This window comes from Telmatherina bonti (assembly GCF_933228915.1).
Source record: "Telmatherina bonti genome assembly, chromosome: 14".
In the NCBI taxonomy this organism is placed as follows: Eukaryota; Metazoa; Chordata; class Actinopteri; order Atheriniformes; family Telmatherinidae; genus Telmatherina; species Telmatherina bonti.
In genome coordinates this window covers 4,310,066-4,330,772 of record NC_136612.1, presented here as the reverse complement: position 1 = coordinate 4,330,772, position 20,707 = coordinate 4,310,066, and the positions used below count along the sequence as shown (strand labels likewise).

At 44.5% G+C, this 20,707-nt stretch overlaps 1 protein-coding gene across 1 annotated transcript in view; it reads left to right on the top strand.

The window, feature by feature from the left end:
* LOC306765239 (chaperone Ric-8A-like) overlaps positions 1–20,707 on the top strand; it is a gene marked incomplete at both ends in the record, with an annotated part of 103,402 nt that overhangs the window by 20,095 nt on the left and 62,600 nt on the right. The gene's annotated exons all lie outside the window — the stretch shown is intronic.

Below are 20,707 nucleotides of genomic sequence, written 5' to 3'. Positions count from 1 at the left end.
TCATGTCCCATCATGTCCCATCATGTCCCATCATTCCACATCATTTCACATCATGTCCCATCATGTCCCATCATGTCCTATCAATCCACATCATTTCACATCATGTCCCATCATTTCACATCATGTCCCATCATTCCACATCATGTCCCATCATGTCCCATCATGTCCCATCATTCCACATCATTTCACATCATGTCCCATCATGTCCCATCATGTCCCATCATTCCACATCATGTCCCATCATGTCCCATCATGTCCCATCATTCCACATCATGTCCCATCATGTCCCATCATGTCCCATCATTCCACATCATTTCACATCATGTCCCATCATGTCCCATCATTCCACATCATGTCCCATCATGTCCCATCATTCCACATCATGTCCCATCATGTCCCATCATTCCACATCATGTCCCATCATGTCCCATCATGTCCCATCATTCCACATCATGTCCCATCATGTCCCATCATGTCCCATCATTCCACATCATGTCCCATCATGTCCCATCATTCCACATCATGTCCCATCATGTCCCATCATGTCCCATCATTCCACATCATGTCCCATCATGTCCCATCATTCCACATCATGTCCCATCATGTCCTATCATGTCCCATCATGTCCCATCATTCCACATCATGTCCCATCATGTCCCATCATTCCACATCATGTCCCATCATGTCCCATCATTCTACATCATGTCCCATCATGTCCCATCATTCTACATCATGTCCCATCATTCTACATCATGTCCCATCATGTCCCATCATTCCACATCATGTCCCATCATTCCACATCATTCCACATCATTCCACATCATGTCCCATCATTCCACATCATGTCCCATCATTCCACATCATTCCACATCATTCCACATCATGTCCCATCATTCCACATCATGTCCTAATGTGTCCCATCATGTCCCATCATTCCACATCATGTCCCAGAATTCCACATCATGTCCCAGCATTCCACATCATGTCCCAGCATTCCACATCATGTCCCAGCATTCCACATCATGTCCGGCAGTCCACATCATTCCACATCATGTCCCGTCATTCCACATCATGTCCCATCATTCCACATCATGTCCCAGAATTCCACATCATGTCCCAGAATTCCACATCATGTCCCGGCAGTCCACATCATTCCACATCCTGTCCCATCATTCCACATCATGTCCCATTATTCCATATCATGTCCCATAATTCCCCATCATGTCCCATCATTCCAAATCATGTCCCATAATTCCACATCATGTCTCATCATTCCACATCATGTTCCATCATGTCCCATCATTCCAAATCATGTCCCATCATTCCACATCATGTCCCAGCATTCCACATCATGTCCCATAATGTCCATATCATTCCACATCATGTCCCAGCATTCCACATCATGTCCCATCATGTCCCATCATTCCACATCATGTCCTATCATTCCACATCATGTCCCATCATGTCCCATCATTCCACATCATGTCCCGGCAGTCCACATCATTCCACATCATGTCCCATCATTCCACATCATGTTCCATCATGTCCCATCATTCCAAATCATGTCCCATCATTCCATATCATGTCCCATCATTCCACATCATGTCCCAGCATTCCACATCATGTCCCATCATTCCACATCATGTTCCATCATGTCCCATCATTCCAAATCATGTCCCATCATTCCATATCATGTCCCATCATTCCACATCATGTCCCAGCATTCCACATCATGTCCCATAATGTCCATATCATTCCACATCATGTCCCAGCATTCCACATCATGTCCTATCATTCCACATCATGTCCCATCATTCCACATCATGTCCCATCATTCCACATCATGTTCCATCATGTCCCATCATTCCATATCATGTCCCATCATTCCACATCATGTCCCAGCATTCCACATCATTCCACATCCTGTCCCATCATTCCACATCATGTCCCATTATTCCATATCATGTCCCATAATTCCCCATCATGTCCCATCATTCCAAATCATGTCCCATAATTCCACATCATGTCTCATCATTCCACATCATGTTCCATCATGTGCCATCATTCCAAATCATGTCCCAGCATTCCACATCATGTCCCATAATGTCCATATCATTCCACATCATGTCCCAGCATGTCCCATCATTCCACATCATGTCCTATCATTCCACATCATGTCCCATCATGTCCCATCATTCCACATCATGTCCCATAATGTCCATATCATTCCACATCATGTCCCATCATGTCCCATCATTCCACATCATGTCCTATCATTCCACATCATGTCCCATCATGTCCCATCATTCCACATCATGTCCCATCATTCCACATCATGTCCCATCATGTCCCATCATGTCCCATCATTCCACATCATGTCCCATCATGTCCTATCATGTCCCATCATGTCCCATCATGTCCCATCATTCCACATCATGTCCCATCATGTCCCATCATTCCACATCATGTCCCATCATGTCCCATCATTCTACATCATGTCCCATCATGTCCCATCATTCCACATCATGTCCCATCATTCTACATCATGTCCCATCATGTCCCATCATTCCACATCATGTCCCATCATTCCACATCATTCCACATCATTCCACATCATGTCCCATCATTCCACATCATGTCCTAATGTGTCCCATCATGTCCCATCATTCCACATCATGTCCCAGAATTCCACATCATGTCCCAGCATTCCACATCATGTCCCAGCATTCCACATCATGTCCAGCAGTCCACATCATTCCACATCATGTCCCGTCATTCCACATCATGTCCCATCATTTTACATCATGTCCCATCATTCCACATCCTGTCCCATCATTCCACATCATGTCCCATTATTCCATATCATGTCCCATAATTCCCCATCATGTCCCATCATTCCAAATCATGTCCCATAATTCCACATCATGTCTCATCATTCCACATCATGTTCCATCATGTCCCATCATTCCAAATCATGTCCTATCATTCCACATCATGTTCCATCATGTCCCATCATTCCAAATCATGTCCCATCATTCCATATCATGTCCCATCATTCCACATCATGTCCCGGCAGTCCACATCATTCCACATCCTGTCCCATCATTCCACATCATGTCCCATTATTCCATATCATGTCCCATAATTCCCCATCATGTCCCATCATTCCAAATCATGTCCCATCATTCCATATCATGTCCCATCATTCCTCATCATGTCCCAGCATTCCACATCATGTCCCATCATTCCACATCATGTTCCATCATGTCCCATCATTCCAAATCATGTCCCATCATTCCACATCATGTCCCAGCATTCCACATCATGTCCCATAATGTCCATATCATTCCACATCATGTCCCAGCATTCCACATCATGTCCCATCATGTCCCATCATTCCACATCATGTCCTATCATTCCACATCATGTCCCATCATTCCACATCATGTCCCATCATTCCACATCATGTTCCATCATGTCCCATCATTCCATATCATGTCCCATCATTCCACATCATTCCACATCATGTCCCATCATTCCACATCATGTCCCATTATTCCATATAATGTCCCAGCATTCCACATCATTCCACATCCTGTCCCATCATTCCACATCATGTCCCATTATTCCATATCATGTCCCATAATTCCCCATCATGTCCCATCATTCCAAATCATGTCCCATAATTCCACATCATGTCTCATCATTCCACATCATGTTCCATCATGTCCCATCATTCCAAATCATGTCCCATCATTCCACATCATGTCCCAGCATTCCACATCATGTCCCATAATGTCCATATCATTCCACATCATGTCCCAGCATTCCACATCATGTCCCATCATGTCCCATCATTCCACATCATGTCCCATCATTCCACATCATGTCCCATCATTCCACATCATGTTCCATCATGTCCCATCATTCCAAATCATGTCCCATCATTCCATATCACGTCCCATCATTCCACATCAAGTCCCAGCATTCCACATCATGTCCCATCATTCCATATCATGTCCCATCATTCCACATCATGTCCCAGCATTCCACATCATGTCCCATAATGTCCATATCATTCCACATCATGTCCCAGCAATCCACATCATTTCCCATCATGTCCCATCATTCCACATCATGTCCCATCATTCCACATCATGTTCCATCATGTCCCATCATTCCAAATCATGTCCCATCATTCCATATCACGTCCCATCATTCCACATCAAGTCCCAGCATTCCACATCATGTCCCATCATTCCATATCATGTCCCATCATTCCACATCATGTCCCAGCATTCCACATCATGTCCCATAATGTCCATATCATTCCACATCATGTCCCAGCAATCCACATCATTTCCCATCATGTCCCATCATTCCACATCATGTCCCATCATTCCACATCATGTTCCATCATGTCCCAACATTCCATATCATGTCCCATCATTCCACATCATGCCCCAGCATTCCACATCATTCCACATCATGTCCCATCATTCCATATCATTCCACATCATGTCCCATAATGTCCATATCATTCCACATCATGTCCCATCATTCCACATCATGTCCCAACATTCCACATCATTCCAGATTATGTCCCATCATTCCATATCATTTCACATCATGTCCCATAATGTACATATCATTCCACATCATGTCCCATAATGTCCACATCATTCCACATCATGTCCCATCATTCCACATCATTCCAGATCATGTCCCATCATGTCCCATCCTTCCACATCATGTCCCATCATCCAACATCATGTACCAGCATTCCACATCATGTCCCATTATGTCCATATCATTCCACATCATGTCCCATCATCCAACATCATGTACCAGCATTCCACATCATGTCCCATCATTCCACATCATGTACCAGCATTCCACATCATGTCCCAGCATTCCACATCATGTCCCATCATCCAACATCATGTACCAGCATTCCACGTCATGTCCCATCATTCCACATCATGTACCAGCATTCCACATCATGTCCCAGGATTCCACATCATTCCAGATCATGTCCCATCATGTCCCATCCTTCCACATCATGTCCCATCATCCAACATCATGTACCAGCATTCCACATAATGTCCCATTATGTCCATATCATTCCACATCATGTCCCATCATCCAACATCATGTACCAGCATTCCACGTCATGTCCCATCATTCCACATCATGTACCAGCATTCCACATCATGTCCCAGGATTCCACATCATTCCAGATCATGTCCCATCATGTCCCATCCTTCCACATCATGTCCCATCATCCAACATCATGTACCAGCATTCCACATCATGTCCCATCATTCCACATCATCTACCAGCATTCCACATCATGTCCCAGCAATCCACATCATTCCAGATCATGTCCCATCATTCCACATCATGTCCCGGCATTCCACATCATGTTCCATCATTCCACATCATGTCCCAGCATTCCACATCATGTCCCATCATTCCACATCATGTCCCATCATTCCGCATCATGTCCCATCATGTCGCATTATGTTCCATCATTCCACATCATATCCCATCATTCCACTTCAAGTCCCAGCATTCCACATCATGTCCCATCATTCCATATCATGTCCCATCATTCCACATCATGTCCCAGCATTCCACATCATGTCCCATAATGTCCATATCATTCCACATCATGTCCCAGCAATCCACATCATTTCCCATCATGTCCCATCATTCCACATCATGTCCCATCATTCCACATCATGTTCCATCATGTCCCAACATTCCATATCATGTCCCATCATTCCACATCATGCCCCAGCATTCCACATCATTCCACATCATGTCCCATCATTCCATATCATTCCACATCATGTCCCATAATGTCCATATCATTCCACATCATGTCCCATCATTCCACATCATGTCCCAACATTCCACATCATTCCAGATTATGTCCCATCATTCCATATCATTTCACATCATGTCCCATAATGTACATATCATTCCACATCATGTCCCATAATGTCCACATCATTCCACATCATGTCCCATCATTCCACATCATTCCAGATCATGTCCCATCATGTCCCATCCTTCCACATCATGTCCCATCATCCAACATCATGTACCAGCATTCCACATCATGTCCCATTATGTCCATATCATTCCACATCATGTCCCATCATCCAACATCATGTACCAGCATTCCACATCATGTCCCATCATTCCACATCATGTACCAGCATTCCACATCATGTCCCAGCATTCCACATCATGTCCCATCATCCAACATCATGTACCAGCATTCCACGTCATGTCCCATCATTCCACATCATGTACCAGCATTCCACATCATGTCCCAGGATTCCACATCATTCCAGATCATGTCCCATCATGTCCCATCCTTCCACATCATGTCCCATCATCCAACATCATGTACCAGCATTCCACATAATGTCCCATTATGTCCATATCATTCCACATCATGTCCCATCATCCAACATCATGTACCAGCATTCCACGTCATGTCCCATCATTCCACATCATGTACCAGCATTCCACATCATGTCCCAGGATTCCACATCATTCCAGATCATGTCCCATCATGTCCCATCCTTCCACATCATGTCCCATCATCCAACATCATGTACCAGCATTCCACATCATGTCCCATCATTCCACATCATCTACCAGCATTCCACATCATGTCCCAGCAATCCACATCATTCCAGATCATGTCCCATCATTCCACATCATGTCCCGGCATTCCACATCATGTTCCATCATTCCACATCATGTCCCAGCATTCCACATCATGTCCCATCATTCCACATCATGTCCCATCATTCCGCATCATGTCCCATCATGTCGCATTATGTTCCATCATTCCACATCATATCCCATCATTCCACTTCATGTCCCAGCATTCCACATCATTCCACATCATGTCCCATCATTCCACATCCTGTCCCATCATTCCACATCATGTCCCAAGATTCCACATCATTTCCCATCATGTCCCATCATTCCATATCATGTCCCAGCATTCCACATCATTCCACATCATGTCCCAGCATTCCACATCATGTCCCAGCATTCCACATCATTCCACATCATGTCCCAGGATTCCACATCATTCCACATCATATCCCATCATTCCACATCATGTCCCAGCATTCCACATCATGTCTCAGCATTCCACATCATTCCACATCATGTCCCATCATATCCCATCATTCCACATCATGTCCCAGCATTCCACATCATGTCCCATCATGTCCACATCATTCCACATCATGTGCCATCATTCCACATAATCCACATCATGTCCCTTCATTCCATATCATGTCCCATAATTCCACATCATGTCCCATCATTCCACATCATGTCCCATCATTCCACATCATGTCCTATTGTGTCGCATCATGTCCCATCATTCCACATCATGTCCCATCATTCCAAATTATGTCCCATCATTCCACATCATGTCCCATCAATCCACATCATGTCCCAGCATTCCATATCATTCCACATCATGTCCTATAATGTCCACATCATTCCACATCATGTCCCAGCATTCCACATCGTTCCAGATCATGTCCCATCATTCCATATCATTTCACATCATGTCCCATAATGTACATATCATTCCACATCATGCCCCATAATGTCCACATCATTCCACATCATGTCCCATCATTCCATATCATTCCACATCATGTCCCATAATGTCCATATCATTCCACATCATGTCCCATCATCCAACATCATGTACCAGCATTCCACATCATGTCCCATCATTCCACATCATGTACCAGCATTCCACATCATGTCCCAGCATTCCACATCATGTCCCATCATCCAACATCATGTACCAGCATTCCACGTCATGTCCCATCATTCCACATCATGTACCAGCATTCCACATCATGTCCCAGGATTCCACATCATTCCAGATCATGTCCCATCATGTCCCATCCTTCCACATCATGTCCCATCATCCAACATCATGTACCAGCATTCCACATCATGTCCCATTATGTCCATATCATTCCACATCATGTCCCATCATCCAACATCATGTACCAGCATTCCACGTCATGTCCCATCATTCCACATCATGTACCAGCATTCCACATCATGTCCCAGAATTCCACATCATTCCAGATCATGTCCCATCATGTCCCATCCTTCCACATCATGTCCCATCATCCAACATCATGTACCAGCATTCCACATCATGTCCCATCATTCCACATCATCTACCAGCATTCCACATCATGTCCCAGCAATCCACATCATTCCAGATCATGTCCCATCATTCCACATCATGTCCCGGCATTCCACATCATGTTCCATCATTCCACATCATGTCCCAGCATTCCACATCATGTCCCATCATTCCACATCATGTCCCATCATTCCGCATCATGTCCCATCATGTCGCATTATGTTCCATCATTCCACATCATGTCCCATCATTCCACTTCATGTCCCAGCATTCCACATCATTCCACATCCTGTCCCATCATTCCACATCATGTCCCAAGATTCCACATCATTTCCCATCATGTCCCATCATTCCATATCATGTCCCAGCATTCCACATCATTCCACATCATGTCCCAGCATTCCACATCATGTCCCAGCATTCCACATCATTCCACATCATGTCCCAGGATTCCACATCATTCCACATCATATCCCATCATTCCACATCATGTCCCAGCATTCCACATCATGTCCCAGCATTCCACATCATTCCACATCATGTCCCAGGATTCCACATCATTCCACATCATATCCCATCATTCCACATCATGTCCCAGCATTCCACATCATGTCTCAGCATTCCACATCATTCCACATCATGTCCCAGCATTCCACATCATGTCCCATCATGTCCACATCATTCCACATCATGTGCCATCATTCCACATAATCCACATCATGTCCCTTCATTCCATATCATGTCCCATAATTCCACATCATGTCCCATCATTCCACATCATGTACCAGCATTCCACATCATGTCCTATTGTGTCGCATCATGTCCCATCATTCCACATCATGTCCCATCATTCCAAATTATGTCCCATCTTTCCACATCATGTCCCATCATTCCACATCATGTCCCAGCATTCCATATCATTCCACATCATGTCCTATAATGTCCACATCATTCCACATCATGTCCCATCATTCCACATCATGTCCCAGCATTCCACATCGTTCCAGATCATGTCCCATCATGTCCCATCCTTCCACATCATGTCCCATCATTCCACATCATGTACCAGCATTCCACATCATGTCCCAGCATTCCACATCATGTCCCATCATTCCACATCATGTCCCAGCATTCCATATCATGTCCCATCATTTCACATCATGTCCCATCATTCCAAATTATGTCCCATCATTCCACATCATGTCCCATCATATCCCATCATTCCACATCATGTCCCAGCATTCCATATCATTCCACATCATGTCCTATAATGTCCACATCATTCCACATCATGTCCCATCATTCCACATCATGTCCCAGCATTCCACATCGTTCCAGATCATGTCCCATCATGTCCCATCCTTCAACATCATGTCCCAGCATTCCACATCATGTCCCATCATTCCACGTCATGTCCCAGCATTCCACATCATGTCCCATCATTCCACATCATGTCCCAGCATTCCACATCATTCCACATCATGTCCCATCATTCCACGTCATGTCCCAGCATTCCACATCATGTCCCATCATTTCACATCATGTCCCAGCATTCCACATCATGTCCCATCATTCCACGTCATGTCCCAGCATTCCACATCATGTCCCATCATTTCACATCATGTCCCATCATTCCAAATCATGTCCCATCATTCCATATCATGTCCCATCATTCCACATCATGTCCCGGCAGTCCACATCATTCCACATCCTGTCCCATCATTCCACATCATGTCCCATTATTCCATATCATGTCCCATAATTCCCCATCATGTCCCATCATTCCAAATCATGTCCCATCATTCCATGTCATGTCCCATCATTCCACATCATGTCCCAGCATTCCACATCATGTCCCATCATTCCACATCATGTTCCATCATGTCCCATCATTCCAAATCATGTCTCATCATTCCACATCATGTCCCAGCATTCCACATCATGTCCCATAATGTCCATATCATTCCACATCATGTCCCAGCATTCCACATCATGTCCCATCATGTCCCATCATTCCACATCATGTCCTATCATTCCACATCATGTCCCATCATTCCACATCATGTCCCATCATTCCACATCATGTTCCATCATGTCCCATCATTCCATATCATGTCCCATCATTCCACATCATGTCCCATCATTCCACATCATGTCCCATTATTCCATATCATGTCCCAGCATTCCACATCATTCCACATCCTGTCCCATCATTCCACATCATGTCCCATTATTCCATATCATGTCCCATAATTCCCCATCATGTCCCATCATTCCAAATCATGTCCCATAATTCCACATCATGTCTCATCATTCCACATCATGTTCCATCATGTCCCATCATTCCAAATCATGTCCCATCATTCCACATCATGTCCCAGCATTCCACATCATGTCCCATAATGTCCATATCATTCCACATCATGTCCCAGCATTCCACATCATGTCCCATCATGTCCCATCATTCCACATCATGTCCCATCATTCCACATCATTTCCCGGCAGTCCACATCATTCCACATCATGTCCCATCATTCCACATCATGTTCCATCATGTCCCATCATTCCAAATCATGTCCCATCATTCCATATCATGTCCCATCATTCCACATCATGTCCCAGCATTCCAAATCATGTCCCATCATTCCATATCATGTCCCATCATTCCACATCATGTCCCAGCATTCCACATCATGTCCCATAATGTCCATATCATTCCACATCATGTCCCAGCATTCCACATCATTTCCCATCATGTCCCATCATTCCACATCATGTCCCATCATTCCACATCATGTCCCATCATTCCACATCATGTTCCATCATGTCCCATCATTCCATATCATGTCCCATCATTCCACATCATGCCCCAGCATTCCACATCATTCCACATCATGTCCCATCATTCCATATCATTCCACATCATGTCCCATAATGTCCATATCATTCCACATCATGTCCCATCATTCCACATCATGTCCCAACATTCCACATCATTCCAGATTATGTCCCATCATTCCATATCATTTCACATCATGTCCCATAATGTACATATCATTCCACATCATGTCCCATAATGTCCACATCATTCCACATCATGTCCCATCATTCCATATCATTCCACATCATGTCCCATAATGTCCATATCATTCCACATCTTGTCCCATAACGTCCATATCATTCCACATCATGTCCCATCATCCAACATCATGTACCAGCATTCCACATCATGTCCCATCATTCCACATCATGTACCAGCATTCCACATCATGTCCCAGCATTCCACATCATGTCCCATCATCCAACATCATGTACCAGCATTCCACGTCATGTCCCATCATTCCACATCATGTACCAGCATTCCACATCATGTCCCAGGATTCCACATCATTCCAGATAATGTCCCATCATGTCCCATCCTTCCACATCATGTCCCATCATCCAACATCATGTACCAGCATTCCACATCATGTCCCATTATGTCCATATCATTCCACATCATGTCCCATCATCCAACATCATGTACCAGCATTCCACGTCATGTCCCATCATTCCACATCATGTACCAGCATTCCACATCATGTCCCAGGATTCCACATCATTCCAGATCATGTCCCATCATGTCCCATCCTTCCACATCATGTCCCATCATCCAACATCATGTACCAGCATTCCACATCATCTACCAGCATTCCACATCATGTCCCATCATTCCACATCATGTCCCGGCATTCCACATCATGTTCCATCATTCCACATCATGTCCCAGCATTCCACATCATGTCCCATCATTCCACATCATGTCCCATCATTCCGCATCATGTCCCATCATGTCGCATTATGTTCCATCATTCCACATCATGTCCCATCATTCCACTTCATGTCCCATCATTCCACATCATGTCCCAAGATTCCACATCATTTCCCATCATGTCCCATCATTCCATATCATGTCCCAGCATTCCACATCATTCCACATCATGTCCCAGCATTCCACATCATGTCCCCGCCTTCCACATCATTCCACATCATGTCCCAGGATTCCACATCATTCCACATCATATCCCATCATTCCACATCATGTCCCAGCATTCCACATCATGTCTCAGCATTCCACATCATTCCACATCATGTCCCATCATATCCCATCATTCCACATCATGTCCCAGCATTCCACATCATGTCCCATCATGTCCACATCATTCCACATCATGTGCCATCATTCCACATAATCCACATCATGTCCCTTCATTCCATATCATGTCCCATAATTCCACATCATGTCCCATCATTCCACATCATGTCCCATCATTCCACATCATGTCCTATTGTGTCGCATCATGTCCCATCATTCCACATCATGTCCCATCATTCCAAATTATGTCCCATCATTCCACATCATGTCCCATCATTCCACATCATGTCCCAGCATTCCATATCATTCCACATCATGTCCTATAATGTCCACATCATTCCACATCATGTCCCATCATTCCACATCATGTCCCAGCATTCCACATCGTTCCAGATCATGTCCCATCATGTCCCATCCTTCCACATCATGTCCCATCATTCCACATCATGTACCAGCATTCCACATCATGTCCCAGCATTCCACATCATTCCACATCATGTCCCATCATTCCACGTCATGTCCCAGCATTCCATATCATTTCCCATCATTTCACATCATGTCCCAGCATTCCACATCATGTCCCATCATTCCACATCATGTCCCAGCATTCCACATCATTCCACATCATGTCCCATCATTCCACGTCATGTCCCAGCATTCCACATCATGTCCCATCATTTCACATCATGTCCCAGCATTCCACATCATGTCCCATCATTCCACATCATGTCCCATCATTCCACATCATGTCCCAGCATTCCACATCATGTCCCATCATGTCCCATAATTCCACATCATGTCTCATCATTTCCCATCATTCAACATCATGTCCCATCATGTCCCATCATTCCAGATCATGTCTCAGCATTCAACATCATTCCACATCATGTCCCATCATATCCCATCGTTCCACATCATGTCCCAGCATTCCACATCATGTCCTATCATGTCCCATCATTCCACATCATGTCCCGGCTGTCCACATCATTCCACATCATGTCCCATCATTCCATATCATGTCCCATAATTCCACATCATGTGCCATCATTCCACATAATCCACATCATGTCCCTTCATTCCATATCATGTCCCATAATTCCACATCATGTCCCATCATTCCACATCATGTCCCAGCATTCCACATCGTTCCAGATCATGTCCCATCATGTCCCATCCTTCCACATCATGTCCCATCATTCCACATCATGTACCAGCATTCCACATCATGTCCCATCCTTCCACACCATGTCCCATCATTCCACATCATGTACCAGCATTCCACATCATGTACCAGCATTCCACATCATGTCCCAGCATTCCACATCATTCCACATCATGTCCCACCATTCCACGTCATGTCCCAGCATTCCACATCATGTCCCATCATTTCACATCATGTCCCATCATGTCCCATAATTCCACATCATGTCCCAGGATTGCACATCATGTCCCATCATTCCACATCATGTCCCAGCATTCCACATCATGTCCCAATCATGTCTCATCATTCCACATCATGTCCCAACATTCCACATCATTCCAGATCATGTCCCATCATGTCCCATCCTTCCACATCATGTCCCATCATTCCACATCATTTTCCATCATATCCCATCATTCCACATCATGTCCCAGCATTCCACATCATGTCCCAGCATTCCACATCATTCCACATCATGTCCCATCATTCCATATCATTCCACATCATATCCCATAATGTCCATATCATTCCACATCATGTCCCATCATTACAAATCATGTCCCAACATTCCACATCATTCCACATCATGTCCCAACATTACACATCATGTCCCAACATTACACATCATTCCAGATCATGTCCCATCATGTACCAGCATTCCAAATCATGTCCCATCATTCCACATCATGTCCCATGATTCCACATCATGTCCCTGCATTCCAAATCATGTCCCATCATTCCATATCATGTCCCATCATTCCACATCACGTCCCATCATTCCACATCATGTCCCATCATTCCACATCATGTCCTATCATGTCCTATCATTCCACATCATGTCCCAGAATTCCACATTATGTCCCAGCATTCCACATTATGTCCCATCATGTCCCATCATTCCACATCATGTCCTAGCATTCCACATCATGTCCCTTCATTCCACATCATGTCCCATCATTCCATATCATGTCCCATCATTCCACATCATGTCCCAGCATTCCACATCATTCCACATTGTGTCCCATCATTCCATATAATTCCACATCATGTCCATGGATTCCACATCATTTCCCATCATTCCAAATCATGTCCCATAATTCCACAGCATGTCCCATCATTCCTCATCAAGTACAAGCATTCCACATCATGTCCCATCATGTCCCATCATTCCACATCATGTCCCGGCAGTCCACATCATTCCAAATCATGTCCCATCATTCCACATCATGTCCCAGCATTCCACATCATGTCCCATAATGTCCATATCATTCCACATCATGTCCCAGCATTCCACATCATGTCCCATCATGTCCCATCATTCCACATCATGTCCTATCATTCCACATCATGTCCCATCATTCCACATCATGTCCCGGCAGTCCACATCATTCCACATCATGTACCAGCATTCCACATCATGTCCCATCATTCCACATCATGTTCCATCATGTCCCATAATTCCACATTATGTCCCATCATTCCACATCATGTCCCAGCATTCCACATCATTCCACATCATGTCCCAACATTCCACATCATTCCAGATTATGTCCCATCATGTCCCATCCTTCCACATCATGTCCCATCATCCAACATCATGTACCAGCATTCCACATCATGTCCCGTCATTCCACATCATGTACCAGCATTCCACATCATGTCCCAGCATTCCACATCATGCCCCAGGATTCCACATCATTCCAGATCATGTCCCATCATTCCACGTCATGTCCCATCATTCCACATCATGTACCAGCATTCCACATCATGTCCCAGCATTCCACATCATGTCCCAGCAATCCACATCATTCCAGATCATGTCCCATCATGTCCCATCCTTCCACATCATGTCCCATCATTCCACATCATCTACCAGCATTCCACATCATGTCCCAGCATTCCACATCATGTCCCAGCAATCCACCTCATTCCACATCATGTCCCATCATGTCCTATCATTCCACATCATGTCCCATCATTCCACATCATGTCCCAGCATTCCACATCATGCCCCAGGATTCCACATCATGTCCCAGCATTCCACATCATTCCACATCATGTCCCATCATTCCACGCCATGTCCCATTATTCCACATCATGTCCCATCATTCAACATCATGTCCCATCATGACCCATAATTCCACATCATGTCCCAGGATTCCACATCATGTCCCATCATTCCACATCATGTCCCATCATTCCATATCATGTCCCATAATTCCACATCATGTCCCATCCTGTCCCATAATTCCACATCATGTCCCATCATTCCACATCATGTCCCACCATTCCACATCATGTCCCTGCATTCCAAATCATGTCCTATCATTCCACATCATGTCCCATCATTCCACATCATATCCCATCATTCCTTATCATGTCCCATCATTCCACATCATGTCCTATCATGTCCTATCATTCCACATCATGTGCCAGCATTCCACATCATGTCCCATCATTCCACATCATGTACCAGCATTCCACATCATGTCCCAGCATTCCACATCATTCCACATCATGGCCCATCATTCCACGTCATGTCCCAGCATTCCATATCATGTCCCATCATTTCACATCATGTCCCAGCATTCCACATCATGTCCTATAATGTCCACATCATTCCACATCATGTCCCTTCATTCCACATCATGTCCCAGCGTTCCACATTGTTCCAGATCATGTCCCATCATGTCCCATCCTTCCACATCATGTCCCATCATTCCACATCATGTACCAGCATTCCACATCAGTCCCAGCATTCCACATCATTCCACATCATGTCCCATCATTCCACGTCATGTCCCAGCATTCCATATCATGTCCCATCATTTCACATCATGTCCCAGCATTCCACATCATGTCCTATAATGTCCCATAATTCCACATCATGTTCCAGGATTCCACATCATGTCCCATCATTCCACATCATGTCCCATCATTCCACATCATGTCCCATCATGTCCCATAATTCCACATCATGTCCCAATCATGTCTCATCATTTCCCATCATTCAACATCATGTCCCATCATGTCCCATCATTCCAGATCATGTCTCAGCATTCAACATCATTCCACATCATGTCCCAACATTCCACATCATTCCAGATCATGTCCCATCATTCCACATCATGTCCCAACATTCCACATCATTCCACATCATGTTCCATCATTCCACATCATGTCCCAGCATTCCACATCATGTCCCAGCATTCCACATCATTCCACATCATGTCCCATCATTCCATATCATTCCACATCATGTCCTATCATTCCACATCATGTCCCAACATTCCACATCTTTCCAGATCATGTCCCATCATGTCCCATCCTTCCACATCATGTCCCATCATTCCACATCATTCCACATCATGTACCAGCATTCCACATCATGTCCCTGCATTCCAAATCATGTCCCATCATTCCATATCATGTCCCATCATTCTAAATCATGCCCCATCATTCCACATCATGTCCCATCATTCCACATCATGTCCTATCATGTCCTATCATTCCACATCATGTCCCAGAATTCCACATTATGTCCCAACATTCCACATTATGTCCCATCATGTCCCATCATTCCACATCATGTCCCGACATTCCACATCATGTCGCATCATTCCACATCATGTCCCGGCATTCCACATCATTCCACATCATGTCCTAGCATTCCACATCATGTCCCATCATTCAACATCATTTCCCATCTTTCCATATCATGTCCCATTATTCCACTTCATGTCCCAGCATTCCACATAATTCCACATCATGTCCCATCATTCCATATAATTCCACATCATGTCCCATAATGTCCATTTCATTCCACATCATGTCCCATCATTCCACATCATGTCCATGGATTCCACATCATGTCCCATCATTCCACATCATGTCCCATCATTCCAAATCATGTCCCATAATTCCACAGCATGTCCCATCATTCCACATCATGTACCAGCATTCCACATCAGTCCCAGCATTCCACATCATTCCACATCATGTCCCATCATTCCACGTCATGTCCCAGCATTCCATATCATGTCCCATCATTTCACATCATGTACCAGCATTCCACATCATGTCCCATCATTCCACATCATGTCCCATCATGTCCCATAATTCCACATCATGTTCCAGGATTCCACATCATGTCCCATCATTCCACATCATGTCCCATCATTCCACATCATGTCCCATCATGTCCCATAATTCCACATCATGTCCCAATCATGTCTCATCATTTCCCATCATTCAACATCATGTCCCATCATGTCCCATCATTCCAGATCATGTCTCAGCATTCAACATCATTCCACATCATGTCCCAACATTCCACATCATTCCAGATCATGTCCCATCATTCCACATCATGTCCCGGCATTCCACATCATGTCCCAACATTCCACATCATTCCACATCATGTTCCATCATTCCACATCATGTCCCAGCATTCCACATCATGTCCCAGCATTCCACATCATTCCACATCATGTCCCATCATTCCATATCATTCCACATCATGTCCTATCATTCCACATCATGTCCCAACATTCCACATCTTTCCAGATCATGTCCCATCATGTCCCATCCTTCCACATCATGTCCCATCATTCCACATCATTCCACATCATGTACCAGCATTCCAAATGATGTCCCATCATTCCAAATCATGTCCCATCATTCCACATCATGTCCCATCATTCCACATCATGTCCCTGCATTCCAAATCATGTCCCATCATTCCATATCATGTCCCATCATTCTAAATCATGCCCCATCATTCCACATCATGTCCCATCATTCCACATCATGTCCCATCATTCCACATCATGTCCTATCATGTCCTATCATTCCACATCATGTCCCATAATTCCACATTATGTCCCAGCATTCCACATTATGTCCCATCATGTCCCATCATTCCACATCATGTCCCGACATTCCACATCATGTCCCATCATTCCACATCATGTCCCGGCATTCCACATCTTTCCACATCATGTCCTAGCATTCCACATCATGTCCCATCATTCAACATCATTTCCCATCTTTCCATATCATGTCCCATTATTCCACTTCATGTCCCAGCATTCCACATAATTCCACATCATGTCCCATCATTCCATATAATTCCACATCATGTCCCATAATGTCCATATCATTCCACATCATGTCCCATCATTCCACATCATGTCCATGGATTCCACATCATGTCCCATCATTCCACATCATGTCCCATCATTCCAAATCATGTCCCATAATTCCACAGCATGTCCCATCATTCCACATCATGTCCCAACATTCCACATCATTCCAGATCATGTCCCATCATGTCCCATCCTTACACATCATGTCCCATAATGTTCATATCATTCCACATCATGTCCCATCATTCCACATCATGTCCCAACATTCCACATCACTTCCCACCATGTCCCATCATTCCAAGTGATGTCCCAGCATTCCACATCATGTCCCAGCATTCCACATCATGTCTCAGCATTCCATTTTATTCAACGTCATGTCCGATCATGTCCCATCATTCCACATCATGTCCCAACATTCCACATCATTCCAGAACATGTCCCATCATGTCCCATCCTTACACATCATGTCCCATCATTCCACATCAGGTACCAGCATTCCAAATCATGTCCCATCATTCCACATCATGTACCAGCATTCCACATCATGTACCAGCATTCCACATCATATCTCAGCATTCCACATCATTCCACATCATGTCCCATCACTTCCCAACATTCCACATCATGTGCCATAATGTCCCATCATGTCCCATCATTCCACATCATGTCCCAGCATTCCACATTATGTCCCATCATGTCCAATCATTCCACATCATGTCCTGGCAGTCCACATCATTGCACATCATGTCCCAGCATTCCACATCATGTCCCAGGATGTCCCAGCATTCCAAATCATTCCACATCATGTCCCATCATGCCATATCATTCTACATCATGTCCCAGCATTCCACATCATGTGCCATCATTCCACATCATGTCTCAGCATTCCACATCATGTCCCATCATTCCATCACATGTCCCATCATTCCACATCATGCCCCAGAATTCCACATCATGTCCCATCATTGCACATCATGTCTCAGCATTCCACATCATGTCCCATCATTCCACATCATGTCGCAGCATTGCACATCATGTCTCAGCATTCCACATCATTACACATCATGTCCCATCATGTCACATCATTCCAAATGATGTCCCAGCATTCCACATCATGTCCCAGCATTCCACATCATATCTCAGCATTCCACATCATTCCACATCATGTCCCATCATTTCCCATCATTCCACATCAGGTCCCATCATGTCCCATCATTCCACATCATGTCCCGGCAGTCCACATCATTCCACATCATGTCCCATCATTCCACATCATGTTCCATCATGTCCCATCATTCCAAATCATGTCCCATCATTCCACATCATGTCCCAGCATTCCACATCATTCCACATCATGTCCAATAATGTCCATATCATTCCACATCATGTCCTAGCATTCCGCATCATGTCCCATCATGTCCCATCATTCCACATCATGTCCTATCATTCCAGATCATGTCCCATCATTCCACATCATGTCCCGGCAGTCCACATCATTCCACATCATGTCCCAGCATTCCACATCATGTCCCATCATTCCACATCATGTTCCATCATGTCCCATAATTCCACATTATGTCCCATCATTCCATATCATGTCCCATCATTCCACATCATGTCCCATCATTCCACATCATGTCCTATCATTCACATCATGTCCCATCATTCCACATCATGTCCCGGCAGTCCACATCATTCCACATCATGTCCCATCATGTCCTGTCATTCCACATCATGTCCCCTCATTCCACATCATGTCCCAGCATTCCACATCATGCCCCAGGATTTCAAATCATGTCCCAGCATTCCACATCATTCCACATCATGTCCCATCATTCCACATCATGTCCCATCATTCCATATCATGTCCCATAATTCCACATCATGTCCCATCCTGTCCCATAATTCCACATCATGTCCCTGCATTCCAAATCATGTCCTATCATTCCACATCATGTCCCATCATTCCACATCATGTCCTATCATTCCAAATCATGTCCTATCATTCC